We start from the raw sequence: 6,294 nt of genomic DNA on the forward strand, positions 1-6,294 counted from the left end.
GAAAGAGTAATAACAATGGTGAGGGTATAGTAAGGATTAAATGAGATAATACTGAGTTGAACAATGTGAAATTGCTAGCATTTGGCCATTTTTGAACAACAAAAACACCAATTTTATATGGTTTAACTTCCCAAAGTTCTTGGCACAGTACTTGGTACAGAACAAATGGCTCAGTAAGTGGTACCTTTGCTTCTTATTATTTAGGTGCTACAAGCCCAACAGTGTGTTGCTTTGCCCGTTTGTCTAGTGCTAACATTTGGATAGGAAGCTTTCTAGCACCACAAGAAAGATTTTGACTCAAGGTTAACATACTCAGTGGATTAGTTTTACACAAGACCAGGGGACAATCATGTTTGAGCAGGCAGTCATCGACAACAGTTAAAACTAGCCAAGCAGTTACCTAATTGTGTCTAGGAGTTGGCATTTCTTTAGGTCTTATTCAAAGTAGTCTTATTCGCATTATTTAAATATAAAGCTAACTATTAATGGTAATTCATGATCTCTCAATTGTTTTAACAGTTTTATTTATAGGAAATCATAATGAAGTAGGAATTATCTCTGTTCTTAATAACAGATAATGTGTCCATTAATCACAAATATATATTTTTAAGTGCCAGAAACAGGAAGAAGCAGGAGGATGTTGCCTCTGAGCTGAGGAGACTGCAATCCTCAGTCCTAGAGGGACAGAAAGGGAGTGGGAGATAGGATTAGAGTCTGTTTTCCAGAAAGCTTAAATCCCAAAGAAACTACCTGGAAGCCAGGGCGCTGGACAAAGCCCTCCTCCTCACTGCATCTTCTTCTGTTGAATGACCTGCTCAGGTAGCACTTTCACTGGAAGCATCAAGAGCTCTGCGCTGCCAGAAACCAGCCCACCTGACCCTGTGTCCAGGGCTCCTCCCAAGGCAGTACTGGTCTCTGCTCCAGCACCCAGAGATAAAGAGCTAGCTAGCACCTGTCAGCTATCCAGGGGCACCCTGTCAGCAAGGCAGGCTTCTCAGGGCTTCATGGATTTCTCAATGCCCCTAGAGCTCTTCTTGCATTTCCTCTGGCCAGGACCCAATTCCTAGTTTTCAAGAAAGTGAGGCAAGGCTGCTAGCTCTGCAGTCTCCTGGGGCCTTCTGACTTAGCAGAGCAAAAATGTACCAACACCTGCTGCAGCTGGGAGCCCTTTCCTATAATTTCCACATCTGCCTCCTCCAGCCCATTTCCAGTCCTTAGATGATGGGGTGCCTGAATTCCCCTGGGTTTTTAACAAAGAGGCTGTATTTTTATTGCAGAGTCAATGTGAGGAGTGGCAAAGAGAAAGGAAAAATAAGTGGTTTGCCAGTCATTGCCTTAGAGCAGGAAAGCCTCACCCCACATGTTGCACGGGAGCGAATGGAGGCTCAGAGAAGGGGAGGGGCTCGCCCAAGGTCACCCAGCAAGCCTATTTTCCCTGCTCTAATAAGCTTTCCTTTCCACAATATTGTATTAAGTGCCAAACTGTAGGCCACCCCCAAAGAAGGAGAACTAGAGAACCAATCTCAAAGTCTGCATCTCAGCCATAGAACCCTCTGTGTGACGAAGCCCCAGGGAAATGCAACCCCCCAAGTTTGAAGTGAGGAGGCCCCCTCTTGAAAAATCAGTTAAAATGCCCTCCTTTATGTACATGCCAACTTTGACTTCAAAAAGACTTTATTCCCAAGGATAAACAACCCCATGTTTGTGTAATATAATTAAGTGAAGGCATCTTTAAATGTCATACTAGCTTGTGCCCATTTCAAATTGTTATGCATCAACAGAACTTAACGAGATAGCCAAGCCTTCTCCTTGCTGTGAGACGGAGATAAGCCACAGCACTGTGGGCCCTTTAATAGATTGCCAAAATAAAGCATTTTCTATGCAAATTATTCATGCAGTGGGACAGCTAATCGCTTGCCAAGAGCCCGCCCACTGCCTCTCTGCAATTAGTCTGGAAGTTGAAGGAGCTCCAAACTCTGCAGGCACACTCAGGCCTCCTGCTCCTGTGGCTTGTTTTCAGGTTAGCAGAAACTTTCTTTCCCCCGGAGGTAGGGCTGGACGCCCTGCCACGGAGACAGTCGGGTGAGGGGAGTGCGGGGGTGGGCAGCAGGTGTAGCGCTAAAGGTGAAAGGGTGGAGGTGTTCCTGGGCTGTCATGGCCTGGCACCTGACTCGAGGTGTATAGTGCACTTGGCAGCCGTGGTGCCCTGAGCCTCAGTTTCCCCATCTATAAAACTGAAATGCACTTTGGTCTGAGGATCCCAATAGTCTGATGTTTTCAGGACAAGTGGCAAGGGGAATTGGGAACAAGCTCAGGAGGACCCCAGTTTGGGCTCATGGGAAACCAGAGACTCAAGTTCAGCATAGGGATTTGGAGTCAGAAAAACCAACAGGATCCCAGCCCGCCACCACTCCCATCCTGGCAACTGTCATTGTAAGCAGTAGGAAGGGAGTCTCTGTGGCAGCCAAAGGAGAGTCCCAGATGATTGAACCAACGATTACGGGTCCCCCTCACTCTCACACATCTCTCGAGGTCTTTCTCTGCCTCTCTCCTAAGTGTGTCTCTGAGTCTCTCTCTCCATGTCCATGTTCTGTCACTGCCTCTCACTCTCTCCCACCAACACCTGGCTGTGGGAGCCGCTCCAAGGGGGGCCAGCATCCAGTGGCCTCCTGAAACACAACCAGAGCAGATTTGATCTGGGAAAGGAGGGTTGGGGTGTCTCACTCTTGCACCAGCTTGTGTAGGGTCGTACCCACAACCTACAATCACACGTTCACTCTTCAGAGGGTTGGAGTCAAGACTCTGGCCCACATGAGGGCATCTTTGGCCTCCAATTCCAAGATTCGGTGAGATGGGCAAACCCAAGTTGTCCAAAGGTGCAGACTTTCTCAGTGAGGGCTGAAGTCACGAGTGTGAACATATCCAGGGGAAGGACCGGCATGTTTTTGGTGTCTGGACAGCTTTGGGAGCTAACTGCTCACTTGGTAGGTTAAGAGCCCGGGCTAACCCATGGGTTCTCAAGTCAATGGTTTGCTTACTTAACACAAGGCTATTTTCCTCATTAGAATTTGTAAATGCATCAATATGGAAGTTATTTAAGCCAGCAGAGCGATGGATAATGGATGCTTGCCTTTGATTTGCTTCCACAGTCTTTTGATACACCGAGACCCCTAGGGAGGGCACAGATGAAAGGATCATCTGATTGGGACCCGGAGCATCAGAGATGCCCCTTCCCAGGCTGATTGCTGGTGACTCTGACAGCCCCACCAGCCAGAGCATGCAGCCAAGCTTCCCCTGAGGCCCAGGCAAGCTCTTTCTAGAGCTGTTAATCCTCTCATGCAGGGACTGAGCACTGAAGACCCCTGTTGCTAAAGCAGTAAATGACCCAGGAGGAACAGCACATTGAGCCTTTGCTGCTGGGTCACAGTGGAGACAAAGGAACTGACCAGATTAGCTAGCCACCTTTGGGATGCAGCCTGGGAGGCAGGGAGAACTTCAGTAGCTCCAGCCCCTGACTTGGTCTCACTCGGAATCACTGGTCCTTGCCTGTACCCCAGGGATGACAACTTTATCCCAACTTGTTTTGGGGCTCAAAGCTCTGCCAGGTCACCTGCTCATGATAGCATCTTCCTAAGCTTAGAGCTGCCCTTTGCTTAGACCAGCTTTGCCCTGCCAGCCCCCCATGGACCCTGTGGCTGAGGTCCTGTCACCTGCTGATGCCCAGAGCTCCTTGCCTCTGGCCCTGGATCTAGGAGGAGCTCAGCCCTGAATTCGTCTCACCAAGTTCCACGATCAGCAAGGTCCTCTCCCACTGTGTGGGATCAGGGATCCTGAGGCTGAGCTGTGTTTGCCCCTCTCCTTCTGGCCTCCTTATTCCCACTGCTTGACTAGCTCCTACGCAGCACCCGAGAGAAGGTGGGGTGCAATCAGGATGGGGACTGTCCATACCCACCTTGTCCTAAGCGAACTCCAAGTCCAGATCCCACTAAAGCCCTTCTACTCCAGAGAACTAGACTTGCTCGTTCAAATGTAGAGACACAACCACGCTGGTCTCTGAGTGCTTGCAGCTCTGAACATGTGAGGCTGGGATGAGGAAGGCAAGGAGGGGCAGAGCTGTGAGACTCAGCTCCACCTGAGAGGCCGGCGGGGAGAATAGGCTGGCCAGGTGTAGGAAAATGGGGCAGGGCAGGAACAGAGGGTGCTGAAAAAACTACCCCGCAGAAAGCAGCCAAAGCCTGACCCTGTGTTTGGAGCCCTGGGAAGAGAATAGATGAGTCCCCTCCTCTTCTTTTCCCTAGACTTTCTCTACTTCCTTCTCCCCCCTTTCCCATCCACAGCCTCTCCTGCTAAGGAGATGTGCGGAGACTCAGCTCTGCTAAGGGTCTCACAGCATCCGGGGCTAGCCTGGGAACCCAGTGGAACAGCGTTTCTATCAATAATGCATTCTGGCTCTCAGTGGACCTCCAGACCCAAGCCCAGTATAGCCAGAACTTGTCCACACTGTTGGACCTGTGCAGACTTATTCCACACTGGACTCCCATGAGCATGACCATGGCAGCCGTGTCCCTACCTCTTTGCTGCCAGCCGTGTCCCTGCCTCTTTGCTGGCCAGTGCTAGTGTTCCCAGAGGGCCTTGTGCCCACCAGAGCTCAGGGCACTCGCTTCAGCGGCTGGGGAAAAAGTAACCCCACACCACAGGACCCAGGCATTTGTATGTTTAATCCCCACCCCAGGTGATTCTAACACATAGCCAGGGGTGGGAACTCTGGTCTTGTTAACTGCATCTCAAACTTCAGCATGCTTCAGAATCTTCTAGAAAGCTCGAGAAAACACAGACTCCTGGGCTCCCTCCCCAGAGAGTCAGATTCAGGAGGTCTGAAGTGGGCCTGAGAATTTGTGTTTCTAACAAGCTCCCAGATGCTGGGTGCTGCAAGCTCATGGACCACACCTGGAGGTGCAGGGGTCTGGCCCAACCTCTCATTTTCCGGAAAGACCGAACTGAGAGCAAAGTAGGGCAGGTGATGCTGGCCGTCCACCCAAACGCCCGAGTGAGTCTCTGAGGGCAGCAAGACTTGGGCCAAACCCAAGAGGGCCAGGCTGCTGCGTGTGGGGCTCTGGCCTGGCCCAGATGGCTGGGGCATCAAGAGTGCTAGCTGCTGCCATTGGCTGGTCCCTCACTGACAGGTTGTCATTGACGGCAGAAACTTGGCCAATGGCAATTAATCAGGGGGCCCGCGCTGCCTTAAATACCAGCAGAGCAAACAGCCTCAGACAAAGCTGCGCCATATATCAATTACCAAGAGGCTGCTTGCTCCTCTGGGCGGAGGGAGCCAGAGCAAGCGGCCAAGGCTGCTGCCCCAGCTGATAAGGGCCCGCATTGTTCAGGGACAGCTGGCAGCCCGATAAGAGCCTGCTTGCCTGAGATAATGGCAGTGGGCAGGCGCCTCGAGGCAGTTTAGAATTTCTTGGGTCTCCAAGAAAGGTTCTATTAAGCCCACTGACCCCAATTGAATATTAATTAGCTAATTAACGGATTTATTGTTCCACGCCATTTCTGGAGAGGCCATTTTTTTCGAGTGCCATTATTTTTGTAAATGATTTTTCGCATTGTGCATAATTGAATCTTTGCAGCTGCCAGCATCTTCTGCATGATTTGGCAAAAAAAAGGAAGCAGAAGCACTTAGGGTTTTTTCCCCCCACCCTCGCTCTGAACAAATGTTTTCAGCCCCTCCTGCTAATGCTGGAGCGAGGGGAGATGCAGGGGGGTGCTGTCTCTGCTTCACAGGTTTGTTTTTTAAGCTGAACTGCAACGTCCGCACTCCTTTTTCCTTCCTTTTATAGGCAGCTGAGGGCTGAGGCACTCCGTGCAGTCCCACTAGCCCTTTGTCTGTCTTCAAACTGCCCAGAATTAGCTTTTCTCAGCCCAAATCCTTAAAGCATTGTGCGTTATATTAGGGAATAGATAAAGGGAACAAGGCTTGAGCTCGTCCCACCCAGTGGTGCTCCCAATGCCTCTGGCCCGCGGGGAGGCACTCTCTGTGGCTCTGCCTGCATTTCTACCCCTGTCTACCCCACCCTGGCCTTCCCCAGTGGAGCCTACCCTGGGTCTGGCTGCTCTGGGGGAACGGAACCCCCATCCTGACACCTCTCTGCTGTTCTTTAATAAGTCTTTGCTCCAAATTCCACACCAGGGTTGGCCGACTCCCTGGAACTGGCATCTTCCCATAATAAGTTGAACCAGACGGTCCCATAGGCAAATGGCTGATTGAATAAAACCCATGCCTCTGCAGAGGGG

The sequence above is a fragment of the Lemur catta genome, chromosome 7 (assembly GCF_020740605.2).
Source record: "Lemur catta isolate mLemCat1 chromosome 7, mLemCat1.pri, whole genome shotgun sequence".
Taxonomy (NCBI): domain Eukaryota; kingdom Metazoa; phylum Chordata; class Mammalia; order Primates; family Lemuridae; genus Lemur; species Lemur catta.